Below are 25,734 nucleotides of genomic sequence, written 5' to 3' on the forward strand. Positions count from 1 at the left end.
AAGGTGAGGGGGAAAAAAAGGAAAATGAGCTGATTCCGGGAACCCAAGAGGCAAGCGAATTTTGGGAATAATGAGGGCAACAAATGTATAGATGTGTTTTATACAATTGATCTATGTATTGTGATGAATTGTATGAGCCCCAATAAATTGATTAAAAAAAAAAAAAGAAATATTGAAGGATCCCATATACAAAATAATTAGAGTTGTAGGAAGCATTACAATAGAAGAAATACTCAGATTCACTGTACCATAAAGTTAATTGATATTTAACTATTTACCAACAATTATCAAGAACCAATAATGTTGACAGAAAGTCTAAAAGCAACATTGAAAGCCTTAGTAAATAACCATTGAGATATTTTTAAAGATGATGGATGCACTACACACATTCATTACTCTACATCAAGAAACTTGGAAGATAACCACTTGGCCAAGTGGCTGGAAAAAGATGCATATTGAGTCACATACGAAAAAGAAAGATGATCCACCAGAATGCAGAAACGATTGACCAATATCATCAACACCGCAAAGAGGTAACTTTTTGCTGAAGGAAATTTAAACATACCTACAATGGTATAGCTACCGATGCACTGACAGAAATTCAAGTGGGCTCAGAAGAGGACATTACGTGGGAATAAACCATTGTGAAGTCGGATGGAATTCCAGAATGCTTCGTGTGCTCACGTCAAACCACTACATGGATCAAGAGGCAGGTTTTTTCGTTTTTGTTTTTTTTAACTTAATAAAGGAATACATTTTAAAAATCTCACTTCCCATCAAGTTGATTCTGACTCACGGCAACCGTGTCGAGCAGGATAGAACTGTCCTTTTGAGTTTCCTAGATTACAACTGTTGATTGGAGGAGAAAGCCTCATTTTTCTCCTGGGGATCGGTTCATGGTTTTATACTGCTGACCTTGCAGTTAGCTGCCCAACATATAACCACTAAGCCACCAGGAAATACTACATGGTCTAAAATCAATAAAGGTTGGCATCAGCATTATATCCTTTCAGTGTCCTTATGCAATCTGTATCGAGCCCCCCAAATTGGACATTTGATATGCAGATATGACACAAACGGAAGCACTTGCAAATTAAAAGCAGACTGCAGACTTTTATATCGATTGCAACATGATGTGAACAAAACCAAAATCCTCACAACTGGGCCAATAGACAGCTTTGTGGTAAATAGAGAAAAGATTGAAGTTGACAAGGATTTCATTTCACTTTAATCCATAATCAATGCTCATGGATACAGCAGGCAAGAAATTAAACAATTTTCTCATTGCATTGGGCAAAACTATTGCATGACTTCGTTAAAGTGTCGAAGAAGAAGGAGGTAATTTTGAGGACTGAGGTATACCTGACCCACTTTTAATCACCTCATAAGCATATGAAAGTTGGGCAGGGAACACGGAAGATCACAGAAGAATTTATGCATTTGAATGATGATTTTTGAAAGTACCATTGACAGGTAGGAAGATTAGGGATAGAGGGAGTTGCCTCTACCTAATGTCTATGCTAAATGAAAATTAGCTGGCCCTGGCACAATAAAGGGGTGGAAGAGAAATCAGGCATACATTAGACACTGATGAGGACCATCCAAAGCTGGGGATACTCAGACCAAGGACACTTAGACACAAGTGAAGTTCAACTTGGGCACACTATACAACAGTGACATCACATCACAGGTGTGCCTGAACTTAACCACTAAGAATGGCCAAACCCTCCACCATGCTCCGTCAAGTCTGGTAGGGGGGGTTAAAAAGCAGGGACCAAGGGAGTAGCTCTCTGGTTCCATACTCTAATTCCAGTTCTCCTTCCATGTGAGTTTTCACGTTCTCCTGAAATGACCATCTTCTGTCACGAATCTTTGCATGGTCCCCTATGCAGCCCTTTCACGCTTTACAGAGATGACATCAGAGATGACATGTATATATGAGGCTGTAATACCCCAAACTTCCCTTTCCTTTTTGAATGATACTTGGATTACAAAAGTGCTTCTGCAGCATGACCTCTTTCAGCGTTGAGAAGCAAGAATAGAGGTACACCATCCCATAAACCTAACACCACGAACTACCAAAACAACAAACATGTATCTATTCAAGGAAGTACTGCCAGAATGCTCCTTTGGATGCATGATAGTGAGACCTAATCTTTATCAGGAACTCAGGAAAGATTAGTATCTGGAAAAAGGATATCATGTTTGCTAAGGTCATCTAAGAAGAGGAAGATCTTCAGTGAGATGGATGTCACACTATTTGCAGCAATGGACTCAATCAAAATAACAATAGAGAGCATGGCACAAGGGAGTGTTTCATTCTATTGCTATGGTTCTTGAGTCAGAACCAACCGGATGGGAGGGTGCCTAATCAGAACAACCAGAAGCAAAACGCGAGCAAAACACAAAGTAGTGGGTTTCTCAGGCCATAAGGCAAAAAAATAAAAATAATAATAAAAAACAACCTCAGCAACAGAATAACAACTAGTTGTCTTTGAGAAAGAGGCTTGCTTGGTTAATGAAGGGCCATCTGTTTGCTCTGCCCCAGAGTTTGAGTACACCCCCTTTGGACTTTGGCTTATGGGGTGCCCTCTGATGAAAAGATCTGCAGTGTTACCTAAGCAGGGCAGAGGCCAGGCCACAGGACTGAGGGCTGGAGAGAAGTCTGCTTGCGCACACAGCAGAGAAGAAGCTAGCCTGCATCAAGAACTGTATCTTGAACATTTTTCTTCATGAATTAGAATTTTCAGCTTCCCTAGAAAACCCATAAAGTAAGTAGTGTCACTATGTTGTGTGTGGTAATTGCAATAAATTATCAAACCCGGTAGAGACAAAGAGTATTGTGAGAAGGATATTTGGGGTGTCAGAATTGATAAGATTGGAGGATGGAGGCATGGTTTACTCCTGCCTAATGGTAATTGGCCTTCAGCAGCTGATGCTGATGGTATTCTTGGTTTTCCTTTTTGTAGCCCGAGGAAGTTTGACTCTGCTGTCACACCTTTTTTTTACAGGTAGCATATGTTCAATTAAACTGTTAAGTGTTCCTTAGCTTTAATGAGTAGGATCACATGCCAGAATCTACTCGTAGACTTTTACAAAGTATCTGTAGTCAAGTTTATTAAATCTATTAAAGGATACAAGGTAGAGAGAAATAAAGTATACTTGACTTTTAATAGTCTTTGTTATACTTCAAGTCATTTTTCTCAATTCTGTCTAATATTATAACCCTGCTTTGTGGGCTGATACTTGCTACCAAATTGCTTACAGACTGCTTTTTACATCCCTCATTGTGATAACTAATGTATCCATGTATATGACCTAATATTTCTCTGTATATTTTCATAAGCATATCATACCAAATAGCAATTCTTATTTGGAAACATGATTTTTCATTATTTCTTAAATGTATTACATTTTAATTATTATAAAATCAAAGTAAAAACTATAATGTGAAGTTATAAATTTTTTAAAGTTATTGAAACAAAAGTATGATTCCCAATGGGAGAAAGATGAGGCTTTCTGTTTCTGTAAAGATTTGCCACAGAAGCAGTTCTACTCTGTTCTATAGAGCATAATGAGTCAGAATTGACTTGAAAATAGCAAGTTTATTATTAACAATATACTTAAATAATTTAAAACTAATGAGATAGTAAGAAATTTGTAGAAAAATATAAATCAGAAATCAAGTAGAATTACCATACATACTCGTGTATAAGCTAAGTTTTTCAGCACATTTTTAAGGCAGTGTTTGTGTAAAAATAAGGTGCCTTGGCTGATATTCTGGTCGGCTTATACTCGAGTGTATATGGCAATGGAAGCTCCATATCACTGCCATCAATCTGTTACAACTTTAAATGACCCTTTTGGACACTGTAGGACACTCACTGTAGGACACTGTAGGACCTGTTTCCCCCAAAATAAGATAGTGTCTAATATTAATTTTTGCTCCCAACGATGAACTACATCTTATTTTCAGGGGATGTCTTATTTTTCCATGAAGAAGAATACGGTACACATTTATTGTTGAACAAACAAAAAGGAAATTTGTTACCTGTATACGGTATGGTAGTAGTTGTCATCACAAACCAGCATAACCAGACAAACTGTGAATCCTACAGTATCAAGAATTTATGGTTACTACCATTATTTCCATGCACAACAATCTATGGTACATTTACTCATAATCTATGGTACATTTACTTGCACTTCCTGTCTGCTCCGGCTGTGCTACAACCAACAATGCCTGCTGCTACGGTCCAGCCCAGAGTTACTGTAGCTTCAGGGGGCATTATTCTCAGGGAGACCTTATGTTTGGGGAGGTCTTATTTTCAGGGGATGTCTTATATTTCAGCGAGAGGCAAAACTATAAGTAGGTCTTATTTTCGGGGATGTCTTACTTTTGGGAAACATGGTATCAACCTGCATTGTGGGTTTTTGACACTGTAAACTTTTACAGGAGCAGAGAGCTTCTTCCTTCTGTGAGACACTGCAGAGCCTTATAAAATGAATCAATAGAAACAAAGAAATTTCACAAAAACTCAAGCTAAATGCATATTTGTAATGGATTAGCAATTTAAGGAAATAAATAGTTCCAATATTATGTAAATACAGATTAAGAGGTTTAAAAACAACAACAAATGGCTGTCACGTTGATTTCACTCATAATAACCATATAGGCCCTCTAGGGCTTATAGTATAGGGCAAAGTAGATATGTCCCGAATGAATTCTTAGATTATGGATATATGGAAATAGACTGCCACATCTTTGTCCCATGTTATAGCTGTTTGTGCACACCTTCTGGCTAGTAAACTAGCAGTTATATAATGTGTCATAGAGGTATCTTCCTTCAAATAATAGGAAATAAGAAAACAAAACTAAACAAAAATATTATTTGGATACAGTCAATTCATATAGCTCTTCTTATTATATCCCTATGTGATGCATAATAACTCTGGATTCTATGCCTGTGGCTAAAATCTCATTTTAGAGGTGTTAGGTAGCAAAAGACAGGGACAGGGGTTTGTCCTTTCACATGCCGGAAGGCCCCCTACAGGAGGTTGGAAGAGAATCAGGCGAGCCCTTAGCCAGCCATAAAGACTTAAGTGGGCAGGCATGCTCTAAATTCAGGCCAAGCTTCCTCTCTCCCAGCCAGGTGGGCGGTACACCTGGGTAGCCCAAGTTAGGACCCAGTGTGCTTAATTCGGCCAGTGGGGTCAACCAATACTTTTGACCATCCCTCTGAGCCAGAGGCTTCAAATACCGTGACTATGGAACCACCAGCCCTTTCTTCTTCGCCCTTTGGCTCCTGTCCTGTGCCTGCTCAGCCATGCCATGGTCTCTCTGGCCTCAGGTTTTCACGTGCGGGTGTGCAGAGCAACAAGGTTGTCCGTGGTATAGTGGAATTTACGTGTGTTTTGGCACACTTCCCTAAAATCGCGTACTCTTTTGAGACTGTAAAACCTGAAACATCTTCTGTCCTTTATAAAAACCCACTTGAATCACAAACCAGGCTTCCACGTGAATTCTTGCTTGTGCAAAGCCAAGAACTGATGTATTTACTATTCAAGAAATTTAAGAGAGGGACTTTTCTGTTAGAGGATTAAGGTGCATTTAAGTGTTATCCTTAGTAGAGGGGCGAACCAGTCACACCCTTTATTTCCTAGGAGTCATCTTTAAGATTATTTTAGTAGAGTGTGGGACGTAAGACACAGTCTTTTGTTTTCCTTGGGTCTAGTGTTAACTGGACAATTGCCACAGTTCTGAGCTAGGGATAAAGATATGGACAGATATACATTCTCCAATTAGAAAGCAGTTTCTCCACAACTGCCCTCCATTAAGATGCTAATGTAAATCTATCTGCTACAGGGGCCTGGTTCCTTGTTATTCAGCTAAAAAATGCCTATCTGTAAGAGCCATCTGGTTCCCCTCCTCTTCCCAGCGCCCCCTACCCTCCATCACTCAAGGAGTCTACTTTGTCTCTTAGATACTGGATCCTTACCATGAAGCTTCTCCTTAAGAACTCAGGGCAAAAAAAAAAAACCTAAGTGGGAAAAGCAGATCCTAAAAAAAAAAAAAAAAAAAGAACTCAGGGCATCCCAGTGTCGCACTTTGCCCATTCCACTGTGTATGTGCCTGATGGAGGCTTGTACACCTTGCTGCTATATAAACTCCCTGTTACATAACTCACTCTCTTATTCGGACATCGGAGATGAAATCCCTGCGCCCTGTTTTTTCTGTCTTCTTTATTTTCCTTAATTGCACACGCCATTCCTAAAGACCTGTTCAACTGTGGAGCTGGGTCCCACACTGGAGGAACAAATGGGAATTCCACAACACTTCATTGTGCTCACGAGGAGCTTTGACATGGATCAAGAGGCAATCGTTCAAAAAGAACCAGAGAAAACTGTATGATTTAAAATCAGGGAAGGTGTCCTTCAGAGTGTTACACTTTGACCATTCTTATTCAATCCTAAGTGAAACATCAAAGAAGTTGGATTATGTGAAGAATGGGGCATCATTAGAGGAAGGCTTATTAAGTACCTGCAATATGCAGATGACACAACTTTGTTGCTGGAAGAGAGGAGGAATTGAAGCACTTGCTAAAGAAGATCGAGGACCATAGCCTTCAGAATGGATTACAATTCTATGTCAAGAAGAACAAAATCCTCACACCTGGGCCAAAATGTAATATGATAATTGAAGAAAAGGTTGAAGTTGTCAAAGATTTCGTCTTGCTTGGCTCTACAATCAATGCTCCTGGGAGCAGCAGTCAAAACATCAAGCAATGAATTGCATTGGGCAAATCTGCTGCACAATACCTCTTTAGAGTGTTGAACAGTAAGTACTGTATGTTACTGTGAGGACTAACATGTGCCTGAACCAAGCTATGGTATTTTCAATTGCCTCACATGCATGTGAAAAGTTGGACATTGAATAAAGAAGACCAGAAAAGATATATCTGAATTGTGGTACTGGTAAAGAATATTGATACCATGGACTTCCAAAACAACAAACAAGCCTGTCTTAGAAGAATGGTTGCTGTCAGAACAGGTAAAAATGGAGGGAACCGGGAGGAATGTCTGATCCCTGTCTCATGGTGATAGGGGAGGGCAAATCTACTTCTACTGCTATTTATTTCAATTGTTTTCATAACAAACCCTGAGAAGAACAACACAGCAAAGTTTTCCTCACTAAAGAACATAGAGAAAACCTACTACCTTCCACTAAGAAGCGGAAAGCTATCGGAATTATACCACGTTTCAAAAAGATAAATCATTTGTTATATTCTATCATGTTCACAACTTAAAGAATAAAAAACACATGATCATTTTAGTCCATGCAGAAAGCACCACTGGTAAAATGTAACATTTACTCATGATTTAATTAAATGCAAGCTCTTAGAGAAATAGTATGAATATGTTTGTCATAACTAGATTAAAGGTAGGGTGCAGATAACAAGTAACAGCTATCACAGGAAGAAATACGCCACTGAGGGATATAAAGAACTTACATTTATTTTCTCCCCTTTCAGCATCCTGGAAGTCTAAATTCAGGCCATGCCTTCTAGGGCAGGAGTGGGAAACCTTTTTTTTTTTCCCAGCAAAGGGCTATTTTGGATATTTATAACATCATTTGTGGGTGACACAAAATTGCCACCTTAAAAATTAGCCTGTTATGTTTGGTGAAACATTTCATTAACTCATCCAGAAAGTGGTTTCTGGAACTGCTGGACTTCTGTGAGGTGTGTGATATTAGCTGGGAGTAATGATTTTTGTCGGTCTTATACAGTCGGTGGGCTGAACACTCCCCATCCCTACTCTAGGAAAAGGGTCTTTTTATGTCTCAAATGATTTAAAACATACTTTACATTGATATTTTCTTATTAACATAAGAAATATCTCATTCAATGGGATTACATCCACAGGTAGAAGTTGTGGCCCTAATAGTTATTTTTTAGGTGGAACACAAAATTTAATCCATCACATTTATATGCACTATCATTTCTATAAGATATTAGTGCTACAAGAGGTAGACAATTTAGCAATACAAGAAACATATAGACAGGAGAGAATAAAACTCTCATTATTCAAATAGGCTAACACATGAGCATATGTAAAACATAATATTCAAATCAATTAATAGAATTCATTTGCCATATACTAAAATTAGTATTTAGGAAGAAAATGACCTTTTTTTAAGCAAACCTACAATTATTACTTTACATTGAGTGAGTTGATGCTGACTCATAGTGACCCTACAAGACAGGGTAGAACTGGCCCTGTGGATTTCTCAGATTACAACTATTTACAGGATTAGAAAGCCCTGTCTTTCTCCCATGCTGTGGCTGGTGGTTTAGAACTGGTGACCTTACAGTTAGCAACCAAAAACATAACCACTAGGCCATCAGGGCTTTCCAATAATTACTTAGAAATTAAAAATAAAAGTTTTTAGAATACTAATATTTGGGAGTGAAGACAAAAGATATTACTACTAGGGTTATATTTCACACGTGTGTAGATTTATTTTAAATAAAATATACGTACACAGGTCTTTGCTATCAGTGGATGATGGTTGAAAACTTCTCTCAGTAATGTTTTTAGCTTAGTCTCATGAGGTGTGTTAAGAAAAATCCAGTCAAAAGAGTGCTTCTGAGTTTGTTGGACTACTTCATCTTAAGACAGAGAGGGCAGTTCAGAAGGTTACGGAATCTTGAAAAACATTTTCTTTGTGGGTAGGGTGTGATTCAAAGTGACAAATATGACAGATAGTCACAAAGGACACAGGCTTGAAATGAAGTCTAGTGTCAACTGTTACCTTTCTAACTCATCTTCCCAAACTGAGCTGATGTAGTTGGCAGACTCAAATCCTACCCACTGAAGTGAAAAAGATACTTGAAAATAGGACCTTGCAATCTCACTACATTGATAGAGTAGAAATTCCCTATATTCCAAAAATATTGTTTGGCCATTTAACTACCAAGTTGATTTTACGTGGGGAAGAAGTAAACTCACATCTTTCTAGGGCTTTGGTTAAAGTGACAGAGATGATACTGCCACCAGCCTTCATGTCTCTGTAGAATCCAAGCATATTTAGATATACTTGGCAGTTGACAGAACTTTCACATGGTTTCTTTGACCATGAAATCATGAACCATGAGGGAAAACGATGAATCTCTTAGCGTAAACACCACAGCCAAGAAACTAAATTAGAAGTATTCCCTCATCAGGGGTGAAGTGGCAGAGTGAATGAATGCTGCCTTCAAAGATATAAATGAAATGACATTAGCAATCCTTATCAGATTCATTTTTAATTTAAAAGTCTGTCTCTATAAAATCAGATGAGCTATAGCAAAAGGCTGTAGTTTTCCTTTAAGTTAACAAACTTGTAGCTCCAATCAGAATTGCTGTGCTAGATTTTATTTTATGTTACTTCTTTTTCTATGGCATCATTACCTGCCATTCAACTCTTACCTATGACCTGGTAGAAGATTCTCCAAACCCAATTTATGAAGAAGGAAAAAAAATCTAGACTCTCATTCATGAATGGGCCACTCTGTCTGTTGAAGTGAGGCAAAAATAGACCGATGTTCCATTGGATGGCAATGGGTAGGGAAATCCTCTCACTAAGCAAGACTTCAAGCAGCAGACAGACCTGGTCATCAGGTTCATTTGGGGGCAGTTGCAGCTTGCTATTTTTTCAGGGTTCTGAAATGAGGAAAATTAGAAGATCAATACAGCAATTTTGGAATAAGGCATATGGATCAACCTATAAAAGTCAACAAAATCTGAGAATATCTCACTTCAACATTCACTAGAGAATATAACTAGAAATGAGTTATTTAAATCTGATATTTCATGTAAGTCTTCCTTCCTGCCTATCCCCTCAAATGCTTTCACAAGGAGTTCATAAATAGAGTACTCATTGGGGCAGGAATGGAGGTTAAAATAAACCCCATAATAACGTCTAATCTAGCCATTGCCACACCGAATCCACCCATAGTGTAGACAAGATTTTAGAACGTAGTATAGTTCCTCACTGTTATGAAACAGCCCTCTGTAGTGTGGTAGGTCAGAGAACAGAATCACAGTCATCTTAAAGGGGTCAGCAACTTGCTTTAGCAGCAAGTGAACATATATTGGGCATGTATTCATCGATTTTGTCCTTGATACCCTTGATAGTACCATGAAGGGAAAACTCAGAGAATATCTAATTTAATGGTGTGGGTGCTTATGCAACATTTCCTGAAAACAAAAACATATATTTTATGGCAAAAAGGTGAGATAAAAAGTGTTTTAGTGTTTATGAATTACCAAAGTGATTACGTAGTTGTGGGGTGTGTGTTTGTGTGTGTGAGAGAAAGGCAGAGACAGAGCCAGAGAGAGACAAAGATAGAGACAGAGTTATTGTTAGAATCTAACAAAAAATCCTCATGGAAGAACAAAGTGGCATTAACAGACAAAATAAACTCAGACATACTAGATTCCTAGAAGATTCAAAATAACTCTCAAATAGTCAAAGTAAAGCACTGTACTTAATACTTTAAATAAGGCCAATGATTAATCTAGAATAATTTATAGACTCGTTTTTAAAAATAGAACCTACAAAAGAAAAAAGAGTGAAATAACACAAATTATCATAATTTCCAGAAAAAAATGTAGCGATATAAAAATGAGCTCTTTTTCTTGAATGTATATATACATATATATACATAATATATATAAGTAAATTTTAAACAAAATACAAAGTAAAATACATATTGCACTATTAAATGGGAACTTTTAATGGATCAATGTTTAAATTGCATTAATATATTTGGAAGAAAACTCTATATGTTGAAGCTCTCCATAGAAATAGAATAGTTTATATGAATATATGGATGAATGTAGCTAGCTAGCTGGCTAGATGGATAGATATGTACATTAATAAATACATCAACGGATGAAATCAGCACTTATCATTGTACAGGTTGGTTGGAAACTCAGACAGATGTTATAGTTATAGTCAGGAGTCTTCTACAAGAAACTTCCATTCCTTTTTCTCTTAATATCTTCAAGTGCTTTGATGCAGCCCACCCATACTATCAAGGGTAATCTCGACTTAAAGTCAATCATAACCCTCACAGCAACATCTAGACTAGTGCCTAGCCCCACTGATCCATTACATTTTTAAATAAGAGATATTTCCAGTGTAAAACGTTGACAAATTTCATCATTTCACCTATGTGTATCTTCCTAGTATGTTCAAGTTAGAAAGAGTCTTATCAAATCAAAGAGTCTTTGATTACTAGAAGAGAAAAATCCCCAAATGATTTGGGTATTAGAAGGGACGACTTTGGGATCTATTTCAAATAATGACAAAAAAACACAAGGAATAAGCTGACAGATTGAAAAATTAAAACTTAGCAATAAATTCTATTGAACACAACATTGCTAAATTCTAGAAATTTATAATTTAGAAATTAAATTCTCTGTAACCAAAGAGAAACAAAAAACAATCCAAGTCTCCACTTAGAATATGAGAATTGGCTTGAAACCACTGTAGTAACATTTAATTAAATTTAACTTATTTATTTATTGCTTTTATCACTTAGTGTATTTATTTTTTGCTTTTAACACTTAGATTATTTATTGTATGTACTTCTAACATGAGTGAAATTTCTTTTCAGAAGATACAACATGTCAACAAATTTTTATTGAAATCTCAACTTTTGATTTTTCTAACATGGTTCTAAAAGGAAAGAAAGACTTCATTTTACTTCTTGGTAGTTAGACTTAGTTGCCTATGTAGTAACATTGAAAATGCCCATTAAACTCGGGGATATGTAGTACCTCCAAAGCTGGAGACTCAAACTTGGTCCAAAAGTAATTTCTGAATGTTTTGAGGGTTTTTTTCCCCAAATTAACACATGCATCTGAGTGTCTGTGTTCAAATGCTGACATATAATTGGAAGTACTTGGAACTAAGTGTCCATGTAAACTACCATTCTTACTAACCTATAAGTAATAAAATATGTTAATTTGACTCGTATGCTATTAAAATTAAATCATTGCCATAGTAATCATGTATAACATAGCAACAAGAAGGAAATATATTATCAAAGACCTTGCTTATGATTTCTGATGTAGAGTGAAGATAATAAAAAGCAGACAAAATCTAATTGGTTTTAATATTGTTTTTAGCTTCTTTGCAGACAGCGCATCGTGAATTCTGTGCATTCCTTCCCTGCTACCTTTGATCTGCATTGCTGTTGGCATGAGATCAATAACACTGAAGGAAAAAGAAATCGTCAATCCACTAGGGTTCCCTAATCTACCTTCCTCCTTTAACCCATTAAAGAAGTAATTATTTGTAAATACTTCCTAGCTGCAAGAATACATCTGTAAATAAGAGTAGTCAAGTAGATATATTTTGTTTGTTGTATCCTCTCCTTTTTCAACTAACCTTCAACTCAGCAAATGCAACTATGTGAATGGGAAATGAGAAGGAGAAATATCAAGTGACTAAACAGAGATGGAGCCAGATGGATCCATTGCAGGTGGCATTAAGGTGGTGGATGAGTTTTCAAGTGAAGCTTTGATTACTAGAAGAGAAAAATCCCAAAATGATTTGGGTATTAGAAGGGACGACTTTGGGATCTATTTCAAATAATGACAAAAAAACCATCGTGGAATTTGTTCAAACTGTAGCTACGTAATGGGTTTTACAAGATAGTGAAAATTAAAAATAAAGTTATTGTACAATTTTACACTAAGAGTGCTATTTTTTCAATATTCTCATTTTATATAATTTTGAAACAAGTGAACACTAGTTGCCTCACTGGATTCTTATAAAGATGTAATGATAAAAAAAACAATCCATTGCCATAGTCTATTCCAACTTTGAACCAAATATAATACTTGGATAATACTAAGTAGAAACAGAGATCATGACTATTGTTAGGTTCCATGCACAGTAATAGCAAAAAACTATATTATGAAATAATAGTGATTACAATCAATTGATAATGTTGAATTTTAGATAGTAGTTGAAATGAATGACTCCAATCAGTATAGCATAAAATGGGTTGTCATTAATATAAATTGATGAGTAAAAGTAGAAAACTACAGAACTGAATCTTTTTGATTATATGCTGTTGCATCGATCCCATATGATCCCATCTGGCCCCCTAGACCTTCCCTAATAGTGATCCCTAAGTGGTAATCTTCAAGGAAACAGATCTTAAGTCTTTTTTCTCAACAAATGGCTGGTGGGTTTGAACTACTGATCATTTTTTCCTTTGAAATTATATTAACTGAGGGGGATGGACAATCATCGATCATTTTTTACAAGAAGAATAAATTCAGAAATTTTGCATGAGTGAAAATACTAGTTTGAATGTTAGCAAATGGGCATGGTAGCAAAATAGAACAAAAACACCAGATGGTGCACAGTTAGCAGATAGAATAGTGACTAGGGTCTTATAGGCTTGTCTTAAAGCAAACAGCCACATAAGTGAGGTAGCAACTAAGTCTACATGGAAGAAACACACCAGCCCACGTGAGGATTGTATATAATAAAACCCAAATTTGATATCAGAGCTGACTTGTGAACACCTAGTTTCCGGAAGGCTATGACAGTGAAAGACCAAAATCCATTTTCAGGGCCCCACATGGATTAAGTCTCTGGTACATCCCCTTTGACCAAGGCCAAGGAATGTGAATAACCTTGTATCAGACGGAGAACATTGCAAGTTGATTGTGGTAGATGTAGTTAGGCTAACATGTAATACCTATCATTTGAATGCCCTTGTTGGCACTTCTTGAAGTTGTTTCAGTTTTTAATATTTTGTGCTTTCACTCTAATTAAGGTTTTGCTATATTTTGTCTAGTCATTAATCTGGGGTGCTTTTGGTTTATTTGATTTGTATGATTTTGTACTATTGCACTTTGTATATGAAATCAGTGTGTGTAGATTTATAGAGACAATAACTGGATAAGGACATGGCAAAGAAGAGTTGGGGAAAATAAGAGATTTAACAGCAATGACTATGAGGAAAACATGATCTGAAACTGATTATGATGATGATGCACAATTTTCTTAATATGATGGAATGATTAAATTTGTGATATTTAAAATATGTCAATATAACTACTAAAACTGCAATGGCTGGAGTGAGGTACACTCAATTCTCAAGTATTTTCTCCCCTTTGTAAGGAGATCTTTGCTGCAGACTTGAATAGCATAAGCTTTATTTCTCAACTGTTACTTGCACGGGTGGTGATTGGAACAAGGAAATAAAGCTCCTGACAACATGGAAAACACTTCTCTGCGGAGAGGAGAAGCAGCAGATCATAGAAGAGATGGAGTACTGTTGAGTTTCATTTAAATCCCTTCTATAATAGTTGTTCCCTTTGGTTCATAAGCATGTATCATTGTGATACATATATCACTAATATAAATATTCAAAAGTGAAGCAGACATTTGGAAACTACTTAGGAACCCTCATTTAAAGCAAAACCAAGAACAAAAATAGCAAAAAAAAATGTTTGGGTAATTTGAGACTTGAATGCAGGAAAGAGAAAACAAAAGTAGAAGTCAATCAAAAAGAGCAATTTAGTAATGAAGATATAATCATAAAAGAACTGGAGGGAAGAAATAATTACAATTATAATTAAAGAAATTCATGCATGTTTATAGATTAATATCTACCAATTGAATAATATATAAATGATACAGTAAATTTTATTAATCATGACACTCTAATAAGATGAATTAAAATTATTGACAGCATAAAAATAAGTGGCAGTTGATACATTATTTGCATAATTATGTATTTATTGGAGAATGATAACAGGTGATGTTTGTAGTTGAAACATACTTCGGATAATCAGTAATTAATTTTAAAGAAATCTCTTAAGTTATGCTACTCCTTTCCTGAAAAGCTACATAATTGAATTTCTGTCCTCAATTTTTTTCTCATGAATTAATTAAGTTTAATTACAACTAATTAAATTATTTTAAAAATGAAAGTCATTGCAATGACACCATTAAAACATGACAAATGGAGGAAAAAAATAGAAATTTTCATGGATTTCATTCCAACTGGATCAACACTCAAGGCCCATGAAAGAAGCAATACAGAAACTGAACAACTTATTACTTCCAGGCAAGAGCTGGACCATATAAAACAGAAGCCAGAAGAATTGGTGCATTTCAATTTTGGTGCTGGTGAAGAATGCTTACCAGAAGAACCAACAAAAAAGCCTTATGATTCAATAACAGTACTGTGCAAGTATAATTCCTGTACAGAGTTTTGAGTACGTTACCTATGAAACTATCAGAAGAACCCTAATGCTTTAATTGTAATTTTGTGTACGCAAATTGGAAAGAAACCTCAATGTTTTATCTCAGTGTGTACTAATTCTCTGAAAGAGGGTATGCACAGAAACCAACCCCAAACCTCCACTTCCTATCATTAATAGCTACATTGCTGAAAGTTTGCAAACAAAATATTAAGGCATAATTTACTTTGCCAGGTTAATGAACACCAATCTTAAGAAGATTCCTAAAGTCTCTCACTGGTTTAGAGCATGTTTTCAACTGTGTCCTTCAGTTTATTGGGACTTCTCTCACATAGCAGAATAAAAGCCAAATTAACTACATCATAAACACACCAATTCTGTATCATTTATTCCCAAATCCTCAACCTGTGATTTATCGGCATACAGCTGTCTGTTTTAGTAAAAAGGCAGCTGACATTTAGAACTTAATGGGGAGAAAATCACAATAAAGTAAAGCTTTTAATGTTTTAATGGTTAATCACAGAGAAAAACATTCATCTGGGAAAGGTGTTCAACTATTCCCGCCTCATCTAGCTTTTCTCTGAAAATACAGTTATGTAGATGAAGTCTATCTTTGGAGACAAAGGAGATGTGATTGAACTCAGAAAAAGAATCCCCAAATCTCAGGAATCTCCACAGAGAGGTTTGTTCTCCCGGTGACTTCAATGCACTTGCCTGCAATGCTCTTTCCAATCAAGACATCTCTGCACCCTTATTCTGAGTGCCTCCACAATTAAATTGTCTCCCTCTCCACTGAATAAATGCAGTGATTCCAAAGACCTGTAGGTAAATGTGATGGAGATGAATTATTAATCAGGTCTCATAAATACTAATTTAATGATGTATAATTGCTTAATTTAGAACGGACCCAATGGATAAAATTAAGCTCTTTACATTTTGAAAACTTCTAGTAACCCCATCCAATTATATTTTAGTTAACAAGCAAGATGTCATAGACTTCTGGCTAATTCAAATGAATAAATTCAGTTTGGATCACAGTTCATACCCAGTTGACATAAATCAAATAAGCATACGGAGAATCATTTTATTTGATACCAATATGTGTGATGATGCTCATTTGCTTCAAATCTAAGGTGATGGGCTGTTTAAGGCTTAAATCTCACATATGAGGCAAATAGGTATTATCGCCTTTATTGACAATTTATTGATGATAGATTTAAAGGTGTATATCGACTTTCTTTACCTTAAAGTTCCCCGGTCTTCAGAAATAGAACAAAAATAGGAATATGGATTGATGTGCACTTATCATAGTATAATTTTGCCTCGTGGTACTGTCAAGTAAGTGTTGCACAGCCTACTGTAAAGCAGGTGCTTCAAACCTACCAGCTGCTCTGTGGAAGAAAAATGAGGCTGTTTGCTTCCATATATATTCATACCCTTAAAGACCAAATAATTGCCATCATGATTTGGAATTCAGTCCACGGGAGTGGGGTGGGTAACATATCATATGACCTCATTTGACAATGGCAACATCTTGGCTACAGGGAAGTAATGTTTCACGTTCATTATGAGCCATATATATGTGTTATTGATTCATATATGATTAGCTTATAGGTATGCCCTTATATAATTCCATTAATTACTGGTGTTATATGGTTTTCTTAAGTTTTCAAAATGAGAAAAGCTGGAAAAATAGAGAAAATATATTAAATCATCACAAACTTAAGTAACTTTAACTCTGTAAATATACAATTTATTTTGAACAATTTTCTAAGTGGATAAAGTCATAACTACTATGTAGCACCCATAAAGAATATATCCTCTGAGACTAACAATTATAGTTAAGTAATAACTTTTAATTTTAGTAAATAAATACAGACTAAACAAATTATCAAGCAATATTGAAAAGTGACAGAAGTTAAAATATTGGCTGAAAATCTTCTTGTAGAGAAAAAAATTCTATATTTCTCTGCCTATCTTGGTTATCATATCTCTCTTATTCTCACTTTTATAAAAATGGAATTATATTATATGCATACAATCTTTTAACACTTACACATAAAATATAAAGTAATATCTATGATATATTTGCAAACCATGGTTAACATCATCTTATTTAATGATCATTGCATACTGATAATTTATTATTAGTTGAATAATTTATTCAGCTAATAATAAATAATTCAAAATATGAAGAATTCTGGTTAAATTTATTTGTATTTGAATCTTGAATATATAGCTAATTATGTGTTTTACTATATGAATTAATACTAAATGAATTTACTATATGAATTGCATCAGAACTCTACAGTTTGGTTACTTATTAAGCTTTCATACCAGAATGTTGAACATTTTACTCATAATAAAGGTAACCTTCCAGTTACTACACTATTAAAAATAAGGTATAAAAATCTCCAACTATTATTATTGAATTGTCTTCCCCTTGCAATCATGTCTGTTTTCTCTATATTTTAGGATGTGCATGTGTTTATAATTATTATATTTTATTGATGAATTATGAATTTACAAATATATTATTTTTCTTTGTAGTAATGATTCTGTTTGTTTCATTTAACATTAAAGTAGCTGTGGCAGTTACATAATCTACTGTCAATTTCAAGAAGGGCTGGAGTCTAGCCTGTCAATCGAGTCTCAGCTTGATGTCCTCATTTAGAGGTACACAACAATAAATTGCTCACTGGAGGCCAGATACATGCTCTCCCTGTGAGACATTCCTGTTGACAAGCCACATGGTGCTACGCTGATAGAGTCAGAGGCCTGGATCTGGAGGAGCCACATGGAGACCAACGCCAGCACTGAGATGCTTCCAGCACCACTGGATCCACAAGACTTTCCACCCACTGGCCTATGATCTTCCTGCATTTTGTGTCATTGCTTGTGTTTCGTGAGTCTAAAGAGGAGTTTACAGACTGGTATCAGACGAATGGGCTAATATCAGACTTATGGACTTGACCTGAACTGGACAGGGATTTTTTTAATATATAATTACTCTCCACATAAAGCTCTTTCTTATACACATATGAGTCTTCCTGGGTTTGTTTCTTTAGTCAACCCAGACTAACACATAAATAGAACTACATCTTTCTTTTGATTCCTGTTGATTGGTTTGTATTTTCCCTTCTTTTCCTTTCAGCCTGTGTATGTCTTCAATCTTCAATGAGCCTCTTTTACACAATATGTGTATGTTGTTTTTGTTTGCTCATTTAGTCTTTATTCATTCTGGCGTTCTCTAACTTTACCAAGAGTATTTCACAATTTTTATATAATTAGAGACTATTCATCTTCCATGTTGTCATTAGGTTTTTATGTGTCTAATGCTTTTTATTATATTTACTTATAGATTTAAGGGTTTTTTTTAGTCACAGACATGCAAACGTACACAGGCATATTCTTTCTTCATCCAAGATCTATTTGGCATTAGCAATCCAGATGTTATCCCTTGTGTTACACATGCTCTTCTATATATGACTTGCTTGACTGGCAATACCCACTCCGTGTGCTGCCATAAGCATTTGTTAACTATCTTCAACAAAATTTTATTTGTATGTGATATTAATGACATTGTTCAATATTTCCATATCCTATTAAGTCACCTTTCTTTGGAATGTACACAACTATATACCTTTATGAGCCTTATACCTCTTGGCATAGACAAATGAGCATTTCCACAATTGGATGTGGGTGATTATGATTTGGGTCTTCTTTACCTTGAGTCGTAATCCACACTGAAGGATGCAATTCGTGATTTTCATTGGCAAGTGCTTCAAGTCCCACTCACTTCCAGCAAGCAAAATTTTTGCCATAAAGGAAAAAGAAAACAAATAAAACTGTGGTCATAAATGTTGATTTCAGGTTAATATTTATATATTCAAATATGTCACGGTCCCTATTGTATAAGACATGATTTTTTTCTTCTGAGGGGTTGATTATACAAGCAAATAAAGATTTCTGGAGACAGTTTTCTTGGAGAAGATAAAAGACAATTTATATGATTTGACATAGACAAGTCTGTAGCTGTATCTCTCAGTGGTACAGTCCCAACTTTTCTTAAACGGTCTTTGAAATTCTAGATCTACCTCACTGAGCACTCATTGTCATCAAGTCCGTTCTGACTCACAGAGCCCTGTGAGACCGAGTAGAAGTACCCTGGACAGTGCACTTTATACGCAGCCGTCATGCATCTGTCAGGGGAAGTTTGCGTGTCGCTAACATGATGAACTGTTTCGGTGAAGGTTCTAGATTAAGATGAACTAAGAAAAAAGACTGACAATCTATTTCTGAAAATCTTCCAATGAAATACCCTATGGATCACGATAATTCAAGTTTTAGCTAAATATAAGGATGGCACAGGACTCGATAACACTGTTGTTAGGCTGGGCCTGAATTTGGGGGAACCTTTCAAGAGCAACGGGCAACATGATAATGCTACTATATAACATCGTCTATACATAATAATAGGACATGTCTAAGTGTAACTTCACCATAATTAGTTATTCTGTTTTTATAGCAGTCATTGTTGTAAGTGGAAATATTTCATGTCATTTTTCTTATTCAAAATTTGCTTACTATAGAGAGCAGTGTATATTTACAAATTATGCACAAACCATGGTAACTTTATATCATAGTGTAACATTATTATTTTTCTGTTGAGCTTTCAGGAGGAATGCGGGTGGTGCAGTGGGTACTTGTTCTGTCACTAATGGAAAGGCGGGTCGTTTGAAGCCACCAGAAGAGGCACTCCGTTTCCATTAAGAGGAAGTCTTTGGAGATGCTACGGTGCAGTTCTACTTTGTCCTAACGGGTCTCTGTAAGTTGGAATTTGACATGGCAGGTTAATGGGTTTGATTTAGGTTATTGGTTTTCAATAAAGCTTTACAATAAACTATATATTAGTTTATGGAAATAAATAAAACGAATATGGAATCTGTGGTTGTTAGATGCCATTGTGTCAGCTCCAATCCATAGTGAACCTATGCATAACAGAACAAACCCTGCACAGTCCTGTGCCATGCCCACAATTGTTCCCATGCCTAAGCCCAATGAGCTAGCCACTGTTCAATCCATTCCACCAAAGACCTTCCTCTTTTTCAACCCGCCTCCACTTTACCAAACACGATGGCTTTGTCCAGGGATTGGTCTCTCCTGACAACTGTCCAAAGTATATAAGACAAAGTCTTGCCATCCTTGCTTCTAAGGAGCACTCTGGCCTCACTTTTTCCAATACAGACCAGTTTTTCGTTTTAGCTGTCCATGGTACTTTGAATATTCTTCCCAGCACCACAATTCAAATGCATCTATTCTACCATGGTCTTCCTTTATTCAATGTCCAACTTTCACATGCATATGTTGCAACGTAGAATACCATGGCTTGTGAACCTTAGTCCTGAGTGTAACATCATTGTGCTTTAATACTCTAAAAAGGTCTTGTGCAGCGCATTTACCCAATGCAATATTTTTGATTTCTTGAATGCTGCTTATGTAAGCATTGATTGTGGCTTGAAGTATGATACAATCTTAGACAACTTCAAATTTTCGCCATGTAGCATGATGTTACCCATTGGTTCACTTGTGAGGGTTTTGGTCTTCTTTACAGTGTTGTAATCCACACTGAAGGCTGCAATTCTTGATCTTCATTAGCAAGTGCTTCAATTCCGCCTCAATTTCAGCAAGCAAATTTGTGTCATCTGCATACTGCAGGTTGTAAATAAGCCTTCCTCAAATCAGGATGTTTCACTCTTCTTCATATCATTTGGATTCTCTGATGATTTGCTCAGCCTATAGATTGAACAAATATGGTGAGAGGATACAACCCTCATTCATAACTTTCCTCATTTTGAACCATGCATTACCTCGTTCTGGTCACACAAAAGCCTCTTGATCCATATACAGCTTCTGAATAAGTACAATGATGACTCCTGGGATTCCCATTTCTCAAGGTTATCCACAGTTTGTTATGGTTTACACAGTTGAATCCCTTAGCACCATCAATGAAACACAAGTAAACATCTTTCTGGCATTCTCTACTTTGAGCCAAGATCCATTTGACATCAGCAATGAGACCCCTATTCCCACATCCTTTTCTGAATCCAGTCTGAACTCTGGCAATTCCCTGTCAATATACTGTTACAATTATTGGTGGATGATCTAAAGTAAAATCTTACTTGTGTGCTATTATCAATGATGTATTCCTATAATTTGAGCATTCAGTTGAGTCACTTTTCTTTGGAATGGGCACAAATATGGATCTCTTCCAGTCAGTTGATGAGGTAGCTGTCATCCAAATTTTGGGGCATAGACAAGTGAGTGCTCCAGTGCTTCTTGAGCTTGATGGAACACTTCAATGGGTGTGCCATCAATTCCTGGAGCCTCGTTTTTGTCTAATACATTCAGTGCAGTTAGAACTTCTTCCTTTACCACCATTGGTTCTTGCTCATCTGCTACCTTCTGAAATGGTGGGCTGTCGACTAGTTCTTTTTGTACAGTGACTCTGCGTATTCTTTCCATCTTCTCTTGATGCTTCTTGCATCATTCAATATTGAAATTCCAGGTTTCAATTTTTCTTGAGTTATTTCTGTTTCAAAAATGCTGAGTGTGTTCTTCCCTTTTGGTTTTTTAATTCTAGTTCCTTGCACATTTCATAATAATATTTGGCTTTGTCTTCTTGAAATTTTCTATTCAGTTCTTGACTTTATCCTTTATTCCATGTGCTTTATCTACCTTATGATTAAGAGCAAATTTCAACGCCTCTTCTGACATCCACATTAATCTTTCCTGTCTGACCTTTTGCTTTCTTCATGATTGATGGTCTTGATGTCCTCCCACAGCTCATCTGGTCTTCTGTCATTAGTGTTCAATGTGTCAAATTTGTTCTTGAAATTCAAGTGGGATAAACTTAATGTTACATTTTGACTTTTGTGGACTTGCCTTAATTTTCTTCAGTTTATCTGAGCTTACATATAAGCAATAGATTATCTGTTCCACAGTCAGATTTTAGATGCTGTTATTGATCTTTCCCATCCTGTCTTCCCAGAGATAATTTTGATTTCTGTGTATTCAATCTTGGGAAGTCCATGTGCATAGCTGCCTTTTGTGCTGTTGAAAAAAGGCATTTGATATGAACAAGTCATTGGTTTTACAAAAATCTGTTATGTGATTTCCAGCTTAATTTCTATCACCAAATCCAAATTTTTAACTATCGTTTCTTCCTCTTTGTGTCTAACTTTTGCATTTCAATCAATACTAACCATCAACGGATCTTGATTGCATGCTTGATCAATTTCTGACTAAAATCTTTGGTATATTTCTTAAATTTCTTCATCACTAGCCTTTGTGGCTGGTGCACAAATTTGTATAATAGTTGTATTGATTGGATTTCCTTGAAGGTGGATAGATATAATCGGATCATAGATACCATTGTTCTTCAAGATCCATTCTAACAATTAATGCCACACCATTCTTCTTGATTGTGTTATCCCCGGAAATGTAGATCATATGATTTTCTGATTCAAAATGGTCAATACAAGTCCATTTGAGTTCACTAATGCCTAGGATATGCATCTTTATATGCATTCCATTTCATTTAGATCACTTCTAATTTTCTTTAAGAGTTCACACATTGCAATTTCTAATCATTAAAAGATTTTTGCAGCTATTTCTTTTTACCTTGATTCATACCCAACAGCCAATGAAAATCCCAAAGACTGCACGCCCAAAGGTTATACAGGATTCACTTTGCCATGGTTGACTCCGCTCCAATAAATCATCTCCTCTTCAGTCACATTTCTGGTGTCCTTGGACCTGAATGCCCCATCTGGTGACAGTATCTTGGACACTGTTCTGCTTCCTTTATTTAGGCTTTCAGTATCTGACAGTGTTTTGAAGCTGTGCACAAAGTTTTCAGCAGCTTCCTTCTTTCAGGAGTCTAGACCTTTGTCATTGTCTGTTCTTAGTCTGGAATGTGCTGAATTCTGTTCCTTTGGGTGACCCTGCTGAGTAGCCCTGCTGCCATTTGACATTCTAGTGACATAGCCTCCAGGACCACAGCAGCGCATAAGTCACCATATTGTGACCAACTGACAGACAATTGGTGGATGGAAACTTTCCACTTATTAGATAGTTTCCCATGTCATTTTAATTCAGCTTGTGCATATATAAATCAGCAAAAATTATCTTTATTAAGTATTGCTCCTGTATGAAAGTTTAAAGAAGTAGCAATTTGAAGCTTTCAAAATATATGCAATGTTCTCTATTTTAGAATAATCCTTGACTTTTTTATAAAATGGCAGCCTCTCATAGTTAGACATTGATTTATTATATGCAGCCAAATTTTATTAATCTACAATATCACCTAATCATTCTCATTATTAAAATAATATCCCAATTTTGATGTGTCTTTTTCCAAAAGTAAATGGTGTAAGAAGGAATACAAGACCTTCTAATATAATATTCAGATGTGTCTCAGACAGGTATAGATATAGAATATATATATCCAAAGTCATTTAGATATTAATCCTTCAATCTCTAAGGTGCCTTATTTAATATGAAGTGAATCATATGGCCCCAAACTAAACTCTACACTAATCAGTTTCTTATAAGAAATATTCTATTTGATATTGTCAGAAAGGCTATAGAAATGATCAAGTTCAGGATTATAAAAGGCAATCATGATTCAAGAAACCCCATGCAGGGATAGCCCTTGTTTACTCTCTTAAACAGTCAAAAATTCACTACCATAGAGTCAACTCCAACTCCTAGTGGCCAGATAGGACAGGATAGAGCTGCCTCTGGGAGAGTCCAAGAGTGTAACTCTTTATGAGGAAAAAAACCCTCTTTTTTCTCCTGCACAGCACACTGGTTTACAATTGCCGACCCCTGCCTCATCTGCTCCGCCACCAGGGCTTCTCTTCTTTAGAAGCAATCTTACTTAGAACGAGGTAGAGAAACAGAGAGGTCTCTATCTGAGACCACTATAGAACACCACTTTGCCCCAGGTGATGCTTAGTTTCTCATGATTGTACCATAATCGCTTACCAAGAGGTATACTCCTCCAAAGGAAAAGGTTTTATTTTTGTTCTTCACACTTTATAAAAAGTCTAGCTAACTGGGTAGCTAAGTAGCAGGTGAAGATACAGTTGATTTGCATTCTCTTAGTATCTTAAAAACTTTTTAATAATGCATTTTATTGAAGATAAACTTTAATTACATGTGATGAAGAAAATCATAGGGCTTTCCTCTCAGACCATGTAGAGACTATAAACAGCAAACAATGACCTTGGTGTTTTATATAGGGCCATTATTAAAAGCAGAGGTCACATTCAAATGTCAGGGAAGACCCTCTTCTAATACGAATAGGCCTAGTCCTGCAAAATTGTGTTACTTTATTGCATATATGTTCCATTATATTTTAATTCAACTTTCACCATCTTTATTTTAATGAAGCAGGTCAGTCTTCAAAAAACCTGAATTCAAATAATATCTGACACATAGTAAATAGGATAAATGTTAACTAAATCTATTAGTGTAAAATGTGAGACACCATATGGAAACAGGGCAATATTATAGTGTACTATGAGAAACAGATATGTGTGTATGTATATGTGTGTGTGTGTGTGCATACTTAGATTTCTAACTTTGAAATACTTTAGTGTAAAGCAAATTCCTATAAACCATAAAGTGCTACCTGTCATAGGTGGCTGGGACAATTGGCTTCAGAATCACCATAGCCTATTCCATTTCTTCTAGAGTCTTTATTCCAAAGAATTATCATTAAGAATATACATGATTTAAAAATATTTATTACTTTATCCTTTATCCAAAGATTTCTTTTTTAAAAAGACTGATGCTGCCCAGAATTTAGGTAACTATTTAATCCAACGAAGTAATTTTATGTTGTTTTTTTTTTTAAAGGCACTGATTACCACTTAGAGGAAATTTTCTATTTATAGCCAGATCCATCTGGATGATACTGTCCATTAGCTAGGAAGTGGAACATGGACATGCTTTCCAACATATAATTATTGAACTTTAATAGGCAGTCATGCTATTTTAAGTATCATAATATGCCTTTTTAACGTATGTAAAAATACTAGTGACCTTAATTGCATACCATGCCTCCATTTACTATATACCACTAAATCTATGATCCCTTACCAACAAAAAGGAAGGATCTTAGAAATAAACATTTAACCCTGCATCCATTCTCCCATACACCAGACATATAAATAAAAAAATTACCATAAATTATTTCAAACACAAACCATGGTATGATTTGTTCTCTTTACTTAATTTAATATAATTACAAAATATATCATACTTATATGAAAAATAGTACAAACGAAATGATTTTACCCACTTGTGCCACACTCAACCACTTCTAAATTTTAGAGATAATTACTAAAATGAATTTGGTGTATGTGCTCCTAGATCACTCAC

This window comes from Echinops telfairi, unplaced genomic scaffold, assembly GCF_000313985.2.
Source record: "Echinops telfairi isolate 266 unplaced genomic scaffold, ASM31398v2 ScPeMD7_23;HRSCAF=83, whole genome shotgun sequence".
In the NCBI taxonomy this organism is placed as follows: Eukaryota; Metazoa; Chordata; class Mammalia; order Afrosoricida; family Tenrecidae; genus Echinops; species Echinops telfairi.